We start from the raw sequence: 18,578 nt of genomic DNA on the forward strand, positions 1-18,578 counted from the left end.
TGTTTTTACGACTGGCGGCGAGAGTTGAGAAGAGCTAAGAAGAGGAGATACATTAAACTCGTAAGTTGATCCGAGAGTGCTCTCTGCCCCTTTTGTGTTACAGGGTCATAGAGAATGGAGACAAGCATTTCTGTAAAAAGATCCATGACGAGCATCGACCGCTATAATCTCTCTTTAAATCAAATTATTTCACACTTCTTTCTATATTGTAATCAAGAAGTAGAAGGGAGCGATTCGCGTGAGAGGCTGCTTGAAGTTCCGCAGGAGTTATCAGCAGCTGTTTCCGAATGCCTTGAAGAGGAAGGGAAGTGCCGACACTATTTTACGGGCATATCTCTGTCAGTAAATGCAGAGAAGGCTTCATCCAAATGCAAAGCAGTGGAGACGACTTAGCGGTGAGTGATAACTTTAATAATAAACTGCAAAATAACAAGTCACGGGGGCCACAAAACAGAAACAGATACGTATCACGACAAGCCAACAAGGGAACTGAAGGCTAGGAGCAACGGGTTGAGGCTGGCTGGTTCGATGGGTGAAGCAAGTCAGTGCATCAGGGCTGGGTTTAAATAGGCTCCAGGAGATGAGTTGGAAACAAATAGCAGTTGCATCCTGTTATCTGGGTGGAGACTGGGGGGGGGGGGTGTGCATGCCTGTACAGTCCTGACAGGACAACACTCCGCCCCCCCCCCATGGTGGCGATGGGCGACGGATCTACGATGAAACAGGACAGGACCAAAGCCCTCTTCTGCAGGCCATACCCTCCCCAGTCAACCAGGCAGTGCATACCCCGATGACGTGAATCCATCAACCGACAAACCGTGTACACGGGACCACCTCCTACCTTCCTAGGCCCCGGAGGTACAAGCTCAGGTGGGTTGTGCTTCAGGAAAAACGGGCTTGAGGCGGCGCAGGAGAAAGGTAGGTGTGATCCTGAGGGAAGTGGTTGGTGGAAATGGAAGTGACTGGATTGACTGGTAATCTTGAAGGGACCGACGAAACGGGGAGAGAGCTTGCGGGAGTCGGTGCGTAGGGACAGATCTTGCGTGGATCGCTAGACACGCTCCTCAGGCAGGAGCAGTCTCGCTGGGCGCTGACGCTGTTTGGCTTGGCGGCAGTAGTTGCATCTCAGCGGTGGAATCCTTATATTTATTGCAAATGATGCTTTTATTGTTCCAGTTAGCGGCAACCTATGTCAGAGCTCACCCAGTTGAAAGAGAGAGATAGCGAAGGAATCTTGGCTCGGCTCGTAGAGTACACGGATGGCTGGAGCACGAAGTGCAAGACGCCCTGGGTCAGAGAGTTGCGGCTTCGGATTGGGGATCTGTCGAAGCCTTCGGGCTGGATTCCGGGGCTCAGGGGGAGACAGTTCACGGTCGTGGGGTGGTATATCGAGACGGAGAGTTGGAAGAGTGGTGAACTGTTCCCCTGCTGCTTCTGGATCGTGTGCTCTGATCAACAGACGACTTTCTCTAAGTGAGGTGGGTCTGCTGGGTCAATCGGTAAATCGCCCATCCTATCAGGGAATATAGAGGAGGATTGACCCAAACACAAGCAGTGGAGGTGATTTAGCGATAAGCGATAACTTTAATAATAAACTGCAAAATAACAAGCCACGGGAGATTACAGAACAAGAGAGAACAGATACTTAACACGACAAGGCAACAAGCTAACTGAAGGCTAGGAGCAACTGGTAGAGAGGCTGGGTGGTTCGTATGAGTGAACAAGGACTGGATGTGGGCTGGGTTTAAATAGGCTGTGGGTTATCAGTTCGAAACGAGTGGCAGATGACTCCTGTTAGCTGGGTGGAGACTGGGAGGTGCCTGACAATAACGTTTAAAGAGGCAATGAAAATTCATGTTTGGAGACCGAGATAGTCAATGTAGTCGCCTATAGTGTGAAGTGAACTGTGAAATATGCAGGTTGCTTCTCTTCCAGTTGGCCTAGCTGTCTTTTTCCCCCTGTGGAAACTGCTAGTCGCTGATATGTGACACAATTAAAAACACAATTCAGATCGCTTCAAATACACATCATGCACAATGATAACAACAGGAATTCTGCAGATGCTGGAAATTCAAGCAACATACATCAAAGTTGCTGTTTACAACACCTTATATTCCATCAAGATGAAGCCACACTCAGGTTGGAGGAACAACACCTTATATTCCGTCTGGGTAGCTTCCAACCTGATGGCATGAACATCGACTTCTCTAACTTCCGCTAAGGCCCCACCTCCCCCTCGTACCCCATCTGTTACTCATTTTTATACACACATTCTTTCTCTCACTCTCCTTTTTCTCCCTCTGTCCCTCTGAATATACCTCTTGCCCATCCTCTGGGTCCCCCCCCCCCTTTTCCTTCTCCCCGGACCTCCTGTCCCATGATCCTCTCATATCCCCTTTTGTCAATCACCTGTCCAGCTCTTGGCTCCATCCCTCCCCCTCCTGTCTTCTCCTATCATTTTGGATCTCCCCCTCCCACTTTCAAATCCCTTACTCACTCTTCCTTCAGTTAGTCCTGACGAAGGGTCTCGGCCTGAAACGTCGACTGCGCCTCTTCCTATAGATGCTGCCTGGCCTGCTGTGTTCACCAGCAACTTTGATGTATGTCATGCACAATGATGTTCACCGTTCTCACAATCTCCCAGGCAGATGGCTATCTGACACTCAATCAACGTAATGTCTGCAATTCACTAACGGCCTGTTACTTTCTTTTCTTTTTGTCACTGCTTTGCTGCATCCTGAATCCCGTTAGATTTCATTTTCTCCCTGTCTCTCCATGCGTGCGTGTTTGTCTCAAGATTTACGATTCAAAATTGTTTATTGTCATTATTCAGCGCACGAGTGTAAAGGAGAATGAAATGATTGCCGGGGGGGGGGGGGAGGGGAGAGAGAGAGAGAGAGAGAGAGAGAATGAATGAATGACAGGCGCGCGTGCGCGCGTACAAAGACACGCACACGACCGTGTTCTCGCGCGCACTCACGCACGTATTTTCCACATTTACTACATTAGGCTACAAACAGCTAAAACAAAATGTAATCGTTAAACAATTATCCTTTTATTGTCAATTGTAACTTAGATTTCAAATACTGGTTGATGAAATGAAGAAAAATGAGGGCTATATATACATTTCAGCGTCGGCCATTCCCGCATTCTCCAAGCGAAATGAGAGTTATCTACGACATACATGCATCCTTTGCACACTTATCCTTGCTATACTCATGCCAGCAATAGATTGACAAAATGCTTGGAAACTACAATCTTATCAATGATATTTCCCTACTTGGCAGTCTGTATTTATATATTTATTAACATCAAACTCTCTTTATACTCCACACGCTCCCTTCCCCTTTACAGATCACAATGTGGTATGATATAGCTGTTCGCTGTATCAATATGATCTGACGTACCCTTTGGGGCAGGGAAACCGGTTAGAGGAACGTTTGTATTCTGTTTCACCCTGTGCACCATTTTCATATTCACTGCGACATTCTTGATAGTCACGTTGGTGAGTGAAGAGTTCCAGTACTGGTACTTCATGAGGCAGGACATTAATTGCTAGCCATCCCTATGTGGATTTCGTGCTAGTATTGAGCTATCCATCAGTAAGAGAGATTATATTCGGAAATATTCAGCTGTGTGGCACTCCGAAGTTTTGCGATTATAAATAGGGTAAATGGCAGGTGTGTTTCCATACCACCCCCGCTCCCCGTGCCGAAGTATCCAACACTCGAGTGGATATATTTACAGTGAGATAATGTGGTTCAAAGGGATTGTGTGGGGAAGTTTTCCAGGGAACGGTGGGTGCCTGGAAGTTCAAAGTTCAGACTAAATGTGCTATCAAAGTATGTATACAACCTCGAGACTCATTTTCTTGCAGGTACTGTACCTACAGGAAACAAAGAAAATGATCCAGGAAGAGCCAAACATAACAAAGACTGACAAGCATCCAGTATGAAAAAGAGGACAAATGATGCAAATAAAAAAGTAAAGTAATAATACCGAGAGCGTGGGCTGCAGAGTCCCCGAAAGTGAGTCCAAATGCTGAGTCAGTTCAGCGCCGAGGCGAGCTCAGCCGCCCCAGAAAGCCGATCTGCTCCCGACCGTAGCGGCGAGAATCCAAGACCCCTGCCCAATGGTTATAGCGGGAAGAGAGGGAAACAGGTCAAACGCAGTCAGATGGGACGGCCTTTTCCACTCTCGGGTTTCGACGCTTTGATTTGGCTTGATATCTGCCCTAGCCGTCTCTTCAACCTCTCTTTCGGCAATGATAGCTCCACTGCCCCCGCGGTGCGTTTGCATTCAAAGCTAGACAGGGAGTTAAATACCTTATGAAATATCACCCGAGCCGGAAGCTTTCTACAGGGTTTTTAATGAGAAGCCTTTGTAAAACACGTATTAGACTCAATACAGAATCGTCGCGCGCCTTAATGTACTGACATTCATCACCATCACCATCACCATCACCATCATCATCACCATCACCATCACCATCATCATCATCATCACCATCACCATCACCATCACCATCACCATCACCATCACCATCATCATCACCATCACCATCACCATCACCATCACCATCATCATCATCAACACCATCACCATCACCATCACCATCACCATCATCATCATCATCACCATCACCATCACCATCACCATCACCATCATCATCAGGTGCCGTGCCCAGTTTGAGCTTTGACTGCCATGACCCACACACTCCTGTTTTGGGTCAAGTGGATCAATTCATTGGTATTCCTTTCCAGTTCTCTGGCTGCTGTCTCCATCTTCATTTGTCTTTGTCTTCCTCTTGCTTTCTTCCCTTCAATCTTTCCCATAATTACTGTGCATTCTAACTCCTCTTTCCTAATCGCATGTCCAATGAAGTCACGTTGCCTTTTCATGATCTCATACATTATTTTTCTCTTTTTGTGTTTGCTCTGTCCATGACATCCTCGTTAGATATTCGTTTCGTCCATGATATTCTTAGCATCCTCCTCAAAAACCACATCTCTGCTGCTACAATTCGTTTCCTCGTGTTACTAGATATTGCCCAACATTCTGAGCCATAGAACATAACTGGATATACATAACATTTCAGTACTCTGAGGCGGGTTGTCATGCCTAGTTTAGTATTGGTCAGTATACTCTTCATTCTCGTAAAGGTGTCTTTTGCCATCTCTATTCTTCTTTTGATGTCCATGTCGCACCTGCCATCTGATGTCACCCAGCTTCCTAAGTAGCAAAAGTTCTGTACTTGGTTTATGTCTTCCCAGTTTATTCTCAGCCTGCAGATAGGATTCTCCTTCTTTTTGGATATCACCATACATTCTGTCTTTTTGCAATTGATAGATAGATCCATTTTTGCACTTTCTTCAACAACTGTGTCAATTAAGTTTTGTGGTTCTTCCTCCTCAGTTAAGTTTTGTAGTTCTTCCTCCGTACTTGCAATTAACACAGTGTCATCTGCATATCTGAAATTATTCATGTTTTCACCACCAACTTTGATTTCCAAGATGTCTCTTATTTTTTGTAATATTGTTTCACTGTACACATTAAATAAATCAGGAGAGAAAACACACCCTTGTCTAATGCCTCTCTTGACTTTTGTAAACTGACTCACTTTTCCATCTCCTCTTACAGCGGCAGTTTGTTCCCAGTACAGATTTCTGATTAGGCGGAGGTCTTTCGAATCTAGATCCAGAGTTTTCAGTAATATTTCAAATAACTTATTGTGCTTCACTTTATCAAATGCTTTTGTGTAGTCGATAAAACAAACAAACAAATCTGTTTGCACTTGAATAGCTCGTTCTGATAGTATCCTTAACATCAATATTGCATTTCTTGTACCTTTGTCTTTCACAAAACCACATTGTTCTTTACCTATTTCAGCTTGTATTTTACTTTTAGCTCTTATCATCAAAATTCTTAGAAATATTTTGGTGATATGACTCATTAAACTCATGGTCCTATGTAATTCACATTCTATTGCTCCAGGTTTCTTAGGAAGAGTGATAGATACTGATTTTTTCATCTCTTCTGGTATTAGTCCAATGAATGACTAAGGGGTAACTCCACTTTCCCCAAAGCTCTGAAAGTCCCCAATCAGAGCCTCATCACCTTTTCTTTTTCAATCTTTTTATTAAATTTCAGATTAATATACATAACGATACTAATGATACAAAGGTATCAGTGTAACATTGATAATAGTTAACTTATACAAACATAATTCGAGTAAAATATATAATTCAAGCCTCCCAATCTCTGAGTAATTGAACATGAAAAAAGAATTTTATAAAGAACCCCCTAAACTTAAAAACACACACACACAAAACAAAAACTGGGATGTCCTATTCCTTCGGATAAGAACATTATTTGTCATTAACTCTGCTCCTCCATAGGTAAACAAAAGATTATTAAAAAATAAAACGGTTCTGAAAGGGACAGCTTACATCATATGAAAATGTTGAATAAGCGGTCTCCAGGTTCCTTCAAATTTAACTGAAGAATCAACCATACCACACCTTATTTTTTCCAGGTTTAAACATCATATAGTTTGAGAAAACCATTGAAAAGTAGTAGGAGGATCAGAATCTTTCCATTTAAGTAAGATGGATCTTTTAGCTATTAGTGTAACAAATGTAATCAAACGACCAGCTGAAACAGATAAATGACCAACATCTGTCACTGGTAATCCAAAAATTGCAGTAATAGGGTGAGGTTTTAAATTAATATGCAAAACTGTTGAAATAATATCAAAAATATCTTTCCAATATTTATCTAACAGAAGGCAAGACCAAAACGTATGTGTCGGAGAGGCCACCTCAGAGTTACATCTGTCACACACAGGATTTATATTTTGGTAAAAATTTATCCTTGGACATATGAGCCCTGTGGACTATTTTAAATTATATCAGTGTATGTCTAGCACACATTGAGGAAGTATTAACTAGTTGAAGAATTTTCTCCCATTTCTCTATAGGTAAAGATACCTGAAGTTCTCTTTCCCATTCATTTTTTTATTTTATCAGATGCACCTAGATGTATTTTTGTAATTAAATCATACAAAACTGCTATTAAGCGCTTCTGATAGAGATTTAAACCTAATTTTTTTTCTGTAATATTAGTTGGATGAAATATTGGAAAATTAGGTAAAATACCATTCAATAAACTTCTAATCTGCAGATATCTGAAAAATGTGAACTAGACAACTTATATTTATTAGATAATTGTTCAATCGACATGAAACATTATCCATGGATAAATCACGAAAGCATGCTAAGCCCCTCTTTTTCCATAAGGAAAAAGCTTGATCAATGCTAGAAGTTTGAAAGAAAAAATTAGATATAATAGGACTAGATAAAATAAATTCGTTCAATCCAAAAAATTTGGGAAATTGAAACCATATTCGTATTGTATGTTTAATTATTGGATTAATTATTTGTTTATTCCGTTTAGTTAATACAAAGGGGAGCAAAGCTCCTAAAATAGAAGCTAATGAGAACTCCTGCTCAGACTCACCCTCCAGGTTCGCCCATCGTGGACAATGAATTTCATCCCAATCTTGCCTCCAAAACATTAAATATCAGATATCAATTGCCAAATAATAAAATCTAAAACTCGGCAATGCTAAACCACTGTCCTTTTTTGATTTCTGTAGATGTTTCTTACTCAATCTAGGATTTTTATTCTGCCATATATATGAAGAAATTTTAGAATCAATAATATCAAAAAAGGATTTAGAGATAAAAATTGGTACCATTTGAAATAAATACAGAAATTTAGGTAAAACAGTCATTTTAATAACATTACTTCGACTAATCAATGATAAGGACAGTGCCAAATGGTCCCATTTAGTAAACAATTGTTTAACATGATCAATTAAAGGTAGAAAGTTAACTTTAAATAGATCTTTATTTTTTTAGTAATTTTGACACCCAAATATGGGAAATAATCAGTAATTAATTGAAGTGGTAATTGTCTATAAATTGGAACTTCCATATTTGATGGAAAAAGCTCACTCTTATTAAGATTTAGTTTATACCAGAAAAACTACTAAACTGAGCTAGTAGTGATAAAACTGCCAGGATGGATTTCTCTGGATTAGAGATATATAGTAACAAGTCATCTGCATACAATGATACTTTATGTATCTCCTTCCCACGAGTAATTCCAAATATATTGGGTGAATCATGAAAGGCAATTGCCAAGGGTTCCAAAGCTATATCAAATAATAAAGGACTTAACGGACAGCCCTGTCTAGTACCTCTGAAAAGTCTAAAAAAGGGGGATCTCTGATTATTGGTAACTACGGAAGCCAAAGGTAAATGATATATCAGTTCAATCCAAGAAATAAATTTTGGGCTAAAGTTGAACCCCTCAAGCACATTAAATAAATAGTTCCATTCAACTCTGTCAAACACCTTCTCGGCGTCGAGCAAAATAACACATTCCAGAACTTTAGATGACGGAGTATATACAATGTTCATTAATCTCCTAACATTTTTAACAAATGTTAAAAAACGATTTTTAATAAATCCTGTCTGATCATCAGAAATAATTTGTGGCAGTACCTTTTCCAATCTATTTGCTATTATTTTAGAAAAAAATTTTGGAATCTACATTCAACAAAGATATAAGTCTATATGGTGCACAATCAGTAAGGTCCTTATCTTTTTTTTAAGAATTCAAGAAATGGATGCTTCTTAAAAGGATTGTGGTAATTTACCTACAAGTAAGGCATCCTTAAAACTTTTACATAGCCATGGTGAAAGTAACTTGGAAAAAGATTTATAAAATTCTTCTGTGAATCCATCCAAACCTAGTGCTTTTGCAGTATTCATCGCAAAATTTGCTTTCTTAATATCATCTTCTGTAATGGATGCATCTAGTTCTAGGCATTCATTAAGTGGTAATTTCGGAATGTTCAATTTCCTTAAAAAAATCATGCATAATGGTAGACTCTTCAGGTAATTCCGATTGATATCAAGAGGTATAAAATTCTTGAAAAGATTTATTAATTTCGTCATGATCAACTGTCAAGGTACCATCCCGTTTAGAAACTTTACTCATCAAATGTTTAGCCGAAGCAGCTTTCAGTTGGTCTATCAATAATTTACCCGGTTTATCACCATGTATATAAAATTGACTCTTAGTTTTAAGTAACTGATTTTCAATCGGGGAAGTTAATATCAAATTATGTTGCATCTGAAGTTCAACCCTCTTTTTATAGGGTTCTAGATTATGAGCAACAGAATACTTTTTATCAATTTCTTTAATTTTATCAACCAATATACATATTTCATTATTAATTCGTTTTTTTCAATCCAGCAGAATATGAAATAAGTTGCCCACGAATATATACTTTAAAAGTATCCCACAATATTCAACTGGAAATTTCATCTGTAGAATTAGTTGAAAAGAAAAAAATCAATCTGTTCTTTAATAAAATTGTCAAAGTTTGAATCCTGAAGCAAAGTGGAATTGAACCTCCATTGTCTAGTACTAGAAATTAGTGAATTTAATTGATAGTTTCAGAGGTGCATGATCAGAAATAGTAATTGCATCATGTTCACATGCAGTAACAGACGAAGCTAATCGAGAATCAATATAAAAAAATAACCAATTCTCGAATAACTATGATATACATGGGAGAAAAATGAGAATTCTTTCCCATTAAGATATAAAAGCCTCCAAACATCTGATTCCGGAATCAACTAAAGATAAAAATAGCTGATTTGTTTGGAGATATTTGATTCGGGGCAGACCTATCCATCAAAGGATTCAAGCAACAATTAAAGTCTCCACCCATTATCAACTTATATTCATTTAAATTAGGAAAAGATGCAAATAAATGCTTAAAAATTCAGGATAGTCAGTATTTGGTGCATAAATATAAACCAAAACAACTTTTTGATTATAAAGTAAGCCAGTAATTAACAAAAATCTACCATCCGAGTCTGAAATTGTTTCATAATGAACAAATGAAATCGTGGAGTCTATAAAAATAGAGACTCCTTTTACCTTAGATTGTGAATTAGAATAAACCGTTGTTTCTTCCAAAACCCCAAAAAAAACAGATATCCACCCTCCTCACACGAGTCTCTTGAGCAAAGATAATCTGAGCGTTCAGTCTATGAAAGACTTTAAAAATCTTCTTCCGTTTAATCGGATGATTCAAACTATTTACATTCCATGAAACAAAATTAACAACATTATCCATTTTACTACAATAAGCCAAATGGTATGCAAAGGGTTAACCTTACTGCACGGGAAACCGATGACTCAGGAAGAGGAGAAACTTTAAAGAGGAACCGGAATCTACGACAATTCAGACATATTTGTAGTTTCTGAACATCCCAATGGGAAAATACTAAACTAAGAGAATTCCCATTTCCCACCCACCCAGCCCGAAAAAAAAACTGATCAATAGCCAGCCAGTACGCTAACAAATCCCAAATATATTACCCACAACTCTCATGAAGTCATAATTCCAAATGGAAGGAATGTAATAAACCACCCACAGACAAAAGATTGTGAGAAATACCAAGAAAAGGACAAAACAAATATTGAAAAAAAGAACCCAGTCATTGCGAGATATTTTGAAAGGCGAAATCTTGAAAAATGAAACAAAATATGATCTTATTAATATTTCAAAAAAAACAGTCAGTCGCCAAGTCAAAACGTTAAACGAATAGTTAAAAATACTTACATAAAATAATAAACGAGAAAAGAAATCTTAACATAAAAGCATAATAAACATCTATACTCCAAAAAAAATACAGGTATAATCCAACCAAGAATGAGAATTCCCGAACTTTAAAGGCAAATCTACACATTAGTTTTAAACTAGTAAACAACTACATTCAAACATGAGAAAGCAGTAAATTTATTAAACAGTTGAAAACTAGTCAAGATCTTCAAGAAACTGACGTGCCTCCGTCACTGATTTAAACCACTTACGTGATTTATCTGGCAAAACAACCCTTAAACGCGCAGGATATAGCAACGCAGGGTATAATTTCTTTTGGTATAATTCCGACATCACCGACGTAAAAAGAGACCTCTCTTGTAATAACTCTGGACTAAAATCCTCCACCAAACGAAATTTGAGACCCCCATACTCAATCACTCCTTTCCGACGTGCAACTCGAATTAAATGCTCCTTAGTACTGTATGCACATAGTGGAATCGTAGAACGGCTCTGGGTTTTAAATCTTTCGGAGGTTTAACCCTCAATGAGCGATGAGCGCGGTCTAGTATAGGGGGTTAGAAAACACTTCAGTACTGAATACCTCCATTAAAAATTGAGCAAAAAACTGAGCGGGATCGCCACCTTCACCATCCTCACGAAGTCCTATAATCCGTAGATTCTGTATGCGACTGCGATTTTCCAGGTCAATGATCTTGGCTTTATATCGTTCCTGTGTTTCAGTGGTCGAGATTACTTTCTTCTCCAACGAGCTCAGTCTGCGGTCTCTTTATCTGCCATTTTCATCAAGATCCGAAATTAGTTGTTGTTGCTTTTCATTCTCAAACGTTTAATTGCTCCGAGTTGATCTTCAATATTATTTAACTTTATCTCGAGATTAGAAAATCTTTTATCAAATTTGTGAAGTTTGTCATCCAAAAGCTTGGATATAACTTTGAAAGTCAGTTGTGCCCTGTTAAGACTGTTTAGGGTCGCCTCCATCTCCTCCATTTCCATTGTCAGCTTCCTTCTCTCTGTAAGTGCCTTTTTCCCTCTGGTTGTCATTTCCAAGAATTAAAAGTCAAAATTCAAGCATACAAAAGTAATGTAAACACTTCAATGTGAATACTAAACGGATGGTAAATTAATGAAAAAAAAGAACGGAGCAAAGTCAAGTGCGACTTACTCCATCTAGTGCTTCAAGAGAGTCTCCAGAGCCTCATCAGCGGTTGCAGTTTAGAGTCATACCCAGGACAAGTACTAACATTATCAGCGTCAAACAAGGTAATAAACATACGTAACATTCTTTTGCTATGCCGTGGACTAGAGTGAACTCGTGTCGCAACGATAGCTTAATAACAATGAACAATAGTCATAGTATTTCCCTCAAATTACATCTACGGGCGTGCTGGAAACAGCAGCCCAAGGCGCTGGGCTGGAATTTACCGCGGTCTCTGTTTTAATTCTTCTGAAGTGTTAATAGATTCTTCGCTCAGTTTCCTGGAGGCCACTGGAGGTTGCTGCACCATGTGTCCATCCATGTTCTGCAACATTTTGTTACTGTTTCTCCAGTTCTCCTCGCTACTCTCCCCAGATTCTCCACACCTCTCTGGATGACTGTCTTGTCCAGATTCGGGCTGACTCAACATCCCACTCAAGCTATTGTTCAATGGCGATTTATCTCCAAGCCCAGTGGAGCGAGTGAGGGCTGTGCAGTTGGTTCCGTGTTAGCTTCTGTTGAAAGGTGAGCCACTGATGCTCTTAGTACACTGTTTAGCCCTGGTGTGCTCTTACTAAGCGGTGAACACCCAACTGTTCCCAAGTTGGGTGACCATGGGCATTTCTCAATTTCTACATTAAATGAAGGTTCATCTTTCTCTGAGTTTGAATCTGAAGCAGCGGATGCAGGTTCGGGAGGACTGGGCAAACATTTGGTGTGAAGCATTACAGGAAGCTGGTTCCTATCTGTGTCTGCTGCTTCGATTTCATCCTCTTTTGAGCAACCATGACATATTAGAAGCCTTGCACCATTGATCAGTTCTTCAATCATCTTCCCACAGAGACTGCCACCACTAAGTCAGCTGCTGCTTCATGCACCTTTGCCTCTGCCAAGGCAGCCTCCTTTGAGCTGACTCAGTGCAGCTTCTACACAAGCTTTCTCCATGTCTGAGCCTGCTTTGTCCATGTTTATACAAGCTTCCTCCATGTCTAAAGCAGCTTTCTTTCCACCAGCATTTCAACTTTGCACTTAACATACTCTGCTCTCATTCTTGCCGCTTCAGCTCTGGCGCGGGATCGTGCTGCAGCTCGGCTAATCGTGGCCTTGCTTGAGTTTTGCGAAGACGCCATCCATGCGCCTCATTTTGACTGGGGTTCCAGGATCAGGCGATCGACGTTGTCGGGATCGGAAGCTAATATTGTAGCATACGGCGTTGAATCTCGTCTCCGGATCGTGGGCGATGCCTTCGAAAACAGGTTATCTTTTCACTCTACTGCCCTCGCAGTGCGTTCAGTTCAAAGCCAGACACCTTCTCAAAAATAGCCCGAGCCTGAAGCTTTCTTTAGGGTTTTCAATGAAAACCATTGTGAAACTGCAGAAAGTTAAGTAAATATGTATTAGATTCAATACATGATCGTCGCACGCCTGAATATACTAATATTATTCTCACGATCATCATGCATGCCCAATATTCAATAGCTATGCCGTAGACTAGAGTGCACTGGAGGCGCAACCATAGCTCAATAGCGAAGGACGATATACATAATATTTCCTTCATAATACATACTAAATGTTTACCTATATTAAGAAAGCTTAAGACCCACAGATGTTGCTGTTTCGAAGGCAAATAAAGTATGGATGGAGATGGATGTCTTTCTACCGTGTTTGCTGCAAGTCGAAATCCATATTAACCCGCACAGGAAAAGATGTTAAAAAAACAGCTTGTGAGCTGGAAGCAACGCACGTAAAAAATGCTGGTGAACGCAGCATCTCTAGCATCTACAGTCGACGTTTCAGGCCGAGACCCTTCGTCAGGACTGACTGAAGGAAGAGCGAGTAAGAGATTTGAAAGCTGGAGGGGGAGGGGGAGATCCAAAATGATAGGAGAAGACAGGAGGGGGAGGGATGGAGCCAAGAGCTGGACAGGTGATTGGCAAAAGGGATACGAGAGGATCATGGGACAGGAGGCTTAGGGAGAAAGAAAGGGAGAGGGGAGCCCAGAGGATGGGCAAGGAGTTATAGTGAGAGGGACAGAGGGGAAAAAAGAGAGAGAGAGAAAAAAAAGGGGGGGGGAAATAAATAAATAAATAAATAAATAATGGATGGGGTACGAAAGGGGAGGTGGGGAATTAGCGGAAGTTAGATAAGTCAATGATCATGCCATCAGATTGGAGGCTACCAAACGGAATATAAGGTGTTGTTCCTCCAACCTGAGTGTGGCTTCATCTTTACAGTAGAGGAGGCCGTGGATAGACATGTCAGAATGGGAATGGGATGTGGAATTAAAATGTGTGGCCGCTGGGAGATCCTGCTTTCTCTGGCGGACAGAGCGTAGGTGTTCAGCAAAACGATCTCCCAGTCTGCGTCGGGTCTCGCCAATATATAGAAGGCCACATCGGGAGCATTGGACGCAGTATATCACCCCAGCCGACTCACAGGTGAAGTGATGCCTCACCTGGAAGGACTGTTTGGGGCCCTGAATGGTGGTAAGGGAGGAAGTGTAAGGGCATGTGTAGCACTTGTTCCGCTTACACAGATGAGTGCCAGGAGGGAGATCAGTGGGGAGGGATGGGGGGGGGGGACGAATGGACAAGGGAGTTGTGTAGGGAGCGATCCCAGCGGAATGCAGGGGGGGGGGGGGGAGGAAAGATGTGCTTGGTGGTGGGATCCCGTTGGAGGTGGCGGAAGTTACGGAGAATAATATGTTGGACCCGGAGGCTGGTGGGGTGGTAGGTGAGGACCAGGGGAACCCTATTCCTAGTGGGATGGCGGGAGGATGGAGTGAGAGCAGATGTGTGTGAAATGGGGGAGATGCGTTTAAGAGCAGAGTTGATAGTGGAGGAAGGGAAGCCCCTTTCTTTAAAAAAGGAGGACATCTCCCTCGTCCTGGAATGAAAAGCCTCATCCTGAGAGCAGATGCGGTGAAGACGGAGGAATTACGAGAAGGGGATGGCGTTTTTGCAAGAGACAGGGTGGGAAGAGTAATAGTCCAGATAGCTGTGAGAGTCAGTAGGCTTATAGTAGACATCAGTGGATAAGCTGTCTCCAGAGACAGAAAGATCTAGAAAGGGGAGGGAGGTGTCGGAAATGGACCAGGTAAACTTGAGGGCAGGGTGAAAGTTGAAGGCAAAGTTAATGAAGTCAACTAGCTCAGCATGCGTGCAGGAAGCAGCGCCAATGCAGTCGTCGATGTAGCGAAGGAAAAGTGGGGGACAGATACCAGTATAGGCTTGGAACATGGATTGTTCCACAAAGCCAACAAAAAGGCAGGCATAGCTGGGACCCATACGAGTGCCCATGGCTATACCTTTAGTTTGCATAAAACGAACTGCATATAAAACGAACAGCGCCTCTAGAGGCCAGAGCAATGGCCAAGATCCCTCCGCTTCAAAGTGCCGCACCTGCATTCCAGAGAAACACACACAAAATACTGGAGAACTCAGCGGGCCAGGCAGCATCTAAGAAAAAGAATGTAGTCGACATTTCGGGCCGAGACTCTTCAGAAAAAAAGAGATGAGGAGTCAGAGTAAGAAGGTGGGGGAGGGGAGGAAGAAACACAAGGTGACAGGTGAAACCGGAAGGTGGGGGAGGGGCAAAGTGAAGAGCCTGGAAGTTGATTGGTTAAAGAGATACAGGGCTGGAGAAGGGGGGGGGGTTCTGATAGGAGAAGATAGAAGGCCATGGAAGAAAGAAAGGGGAGGGGCGTGCATAAGAGGGAGGTGATTGGCAGTTAAGGAGATAAGGTGCGAGAGAGAGGGGGGGACAGGGAATAGGGAATGGTGAGGGGCGGATGGGGGGGGGGGGGGCAGTACCGGAAGATCGAGAAAATGATGTTTATGCGATCAGGTTGGAGGCTACCCAGATCAAATACAAGGCGTTGCTCCTCCAACCTGAGTGTGGCCTCATCGCGACAGTAGAGGAAGCCATGGACTGACATGTCGGAATGGGAAGTGGAATTAAAATGGGTGGCTACTGGGAGATCCTGCTTTTTCTGGCGGACGGAGCATGGCTGCTCGGCGAAACGGTCTCCCAATCTACGTCGGGTCTCACTGATATACAAGAGGCCATACCGAGAGCACCGGATCCAGCAGATGACCCCAACAGACTCATAGGTGAAGTGTCACCTCACCTGGAAGGACTGTTCGGGGCCCTCAATGTTAGTGAGGGAAGAGGTGTAGGGGCAGGTGTAGCACCTGTTCCGTTTGCAAGGGTAAGTGCCAGGAAGGAGATCAGTGGGGGAGAGACGAATGTACAAGGGAGTCGCGTTGGGAGCGATCCATGCGGAAAGCAGAAAGTAGTGGGGGTGGTGGGGTGGGGAGGGCAAAATGTGCTTGGTGATGGAATGCCGTTGGAGATGGCCGAAGTTATGGAGAATTATGTGCCTACGCTCCGTCCGCCATGACGAGCAGTTTGGCTCTTCTTCTAAGACCAGAAAACTTGGTGTAACAGTATACCACACACTACAAAAGCCGACATTTTTGAAAAGCATTTTTGCTTCTTCATCATTCTGAATTTCGATCATTTCTTCTTGCAAGCTCTCTTCCTGTTCTTCCAGCTTGCAAAGAAATGGATTAATTAGCAGAAATTTGAGTATTTAGTACACGAGTTTTGTTGAATTGTATAGGACGGCAGTGAGAGCAAATATGAAGTACTATGTGCATGTCTGGTCACCTATCTACAGGAATTATATCAATAAGATTGAAAGAGCACAGGGAAAACTTACAAGTACGTTGCCAAGGTTTGATGACCTGAGCTACAGAGAACGGTTGAATAGGTTAAGACTTTATTTGCTAGAGCGTAGGTGAATGAGTGGAGATTTGATAAGTGTATACAAAATTATGAGGGCTAGAGATAGGCTAAAGCGGAAGCAGGCATTTTCCACTGAGGTTGGGTGAATCATAGTTAAAGGCTGAAAGGTGAAGTATCCAAGACGAGACTCAGGAGGAACTTCTTCACTCAGAGGGTCGTTCAGTTGTGGAATGAGCTGCCGGCGGAAATGGTGGATTCAATTGCAGCATTTAAGAGAATTTTGGATAAGTACATGGATGGGAGGGATATGGTCCTGGAGCGGGTCGATGTGTCCAGGCAGAATGACAGCCGGCACCGTCTTGATGACCGAAGGGCCCGTGACCCTATGATTCTATTAATGATCCAGAATTATTTTCAATATCATTTCTGGAGTCTATCTAAATTCATCGCTCTGCTATTAAAGCCTGACGACTCTGATTAAACAGTAAACATTCCTTCATTTAAGTTTTCTAGATTGGGTTCAAATGATTTCGTTTAACTAATGACGCTGTTTTACTTAGATTTTCTGTATTGGACTAAATATATTTTTTTAACTTATTCTGGATTCGACTGAGTTGCGCAATAGTTCTGCCAGATAGCATTTGAGAGGGATCTAATAGTTATACAAGTGACATCAGATTGAGACTGCGACATCGGTTTGAACAATTTCAGCTGAGCAGATGTGTCGATTAAATGTACAATCTTAATTTCTCATACCACCTGGAAATAACGTAAGATTCTAAGGATTTGTATTTTTTTTTGTTTCAGTAATAACATTAGCTTGGTTCTCTCTGCTACTCTGAGATTACATATCAATGTAATTCTTTCAAAATATGGACGTAAATCTCACAATATCCACCTTAGAATATTGTGAAATATGTATCCTCAACGCATTGGAACTCACTTTGCTGCATGAGACAGACTGAGGGACTTCCCCCGAGATGGAGAGCTGGATGTAATGGTGATCGATATAATATTTCCTTTAATGGAAGATTACCGCTCCCAACAGATTCTAAAATCTTTGGAGTTCCGGAGTTATATACTGAAAAAAAATCTGTGCCAGCGAGGACTTCTTCGTATCTTTATCTATTTTTAATTTTCTGACACAGCAGTATCCCCTTGGCAATTTAAATGCGTATAAGAAGCATTGCGACGTATCGGCTCTAAATTGTATTCATCAGAACTGCCTGCGTTGTAGACAGAAACGTATTCTCAAAGAACGCAAATGTTGGAAATCTACTTTATTGTCGAGAAAATTTTGTATGTGATCATTGGCGTCATTGGTGTTCCCGGTAAAGTGAACACAATATTTCGTGCTGTGCAACACCGTGCGTGCTGTGATTTTGATTCATAGTTATTTTACCAATTTGTATCTTGCTTGCAGAAGAATCAATATTATTAATTCGTACCTTAGAGTGGTCTAAGTTTATTTTACAGGGAAGCAAAAAATAAATTTCGCATGAAACCGTGTAAACTGCCGTTTGCCTTCAGCGGGATATTATGTACAGCGAAACGAAATCTTAGGGTACACAACTATCCGGTGGTATCAAAGGAGTTGGGAAGAAAGTAGTTACTATCAAGTAACTTCGTGATAGTGGGTTATTTATCACAAAGTTAAGCGTGAAAGTTGAAATATTTAAGGGGAACCTAATATTTCAAGGGGTAGTGCAAATGTGGACTGAGATGCCAGCGGATGTGACGGATATGGGTATCATTTCAAATTTTAAAAGAAATTTAGTTAAATACATTGATGGCAGGAGTATGCAACACTATGGTCCAGGTGCAGGTCGAAGGAATCAGTCAGAATTACAGTTTCTCACGGACTAGATTGGCCGAAGGTCCTGGTATTGTGTTGTACTGTTCCACGACTTTATACAATAACCA

At 41.5% G+C, this 18,578-nt stretch overlaps 1 long non-coding RNA gene across 1 annotated transcript; it reads left to right on the forward strand.

The window, feature by feature from the left end:
• The first annotated feature begins 324 nt into the window (after positions 1 to 324).
• Positions 325 to 4,353, forward strand: LOC134340413 (uncharacterized). The gene is made up of 3 exons (XR_010016547.1): positions 325 to 395; positions 1,177 to 1,478; positions 3,878 to 4,353. It is a non-coding gene; the product is annotated as an uncharacterized LOC134340413 (long non-coding RNA).
• Positions 4,354 to 18,578: the final 14,225 nt, after the last annotated feature.

Source organism: Mobula hypostoma, chromosome X1 (genome assembly GCF_963921235.1).
Source record: "Mobula hypostoma chromosome X1, sMobHyp1.1, whole genome shotgun sequence".
In the NCBI taxonomy this organism is placed as follows: domain Eukaryota; kingdom Metazoa; phylum Chordata; class Chondrichthyes; order Myliobatiformes; family Myliobatidae; genus Mobula; species Mobula hypostoma.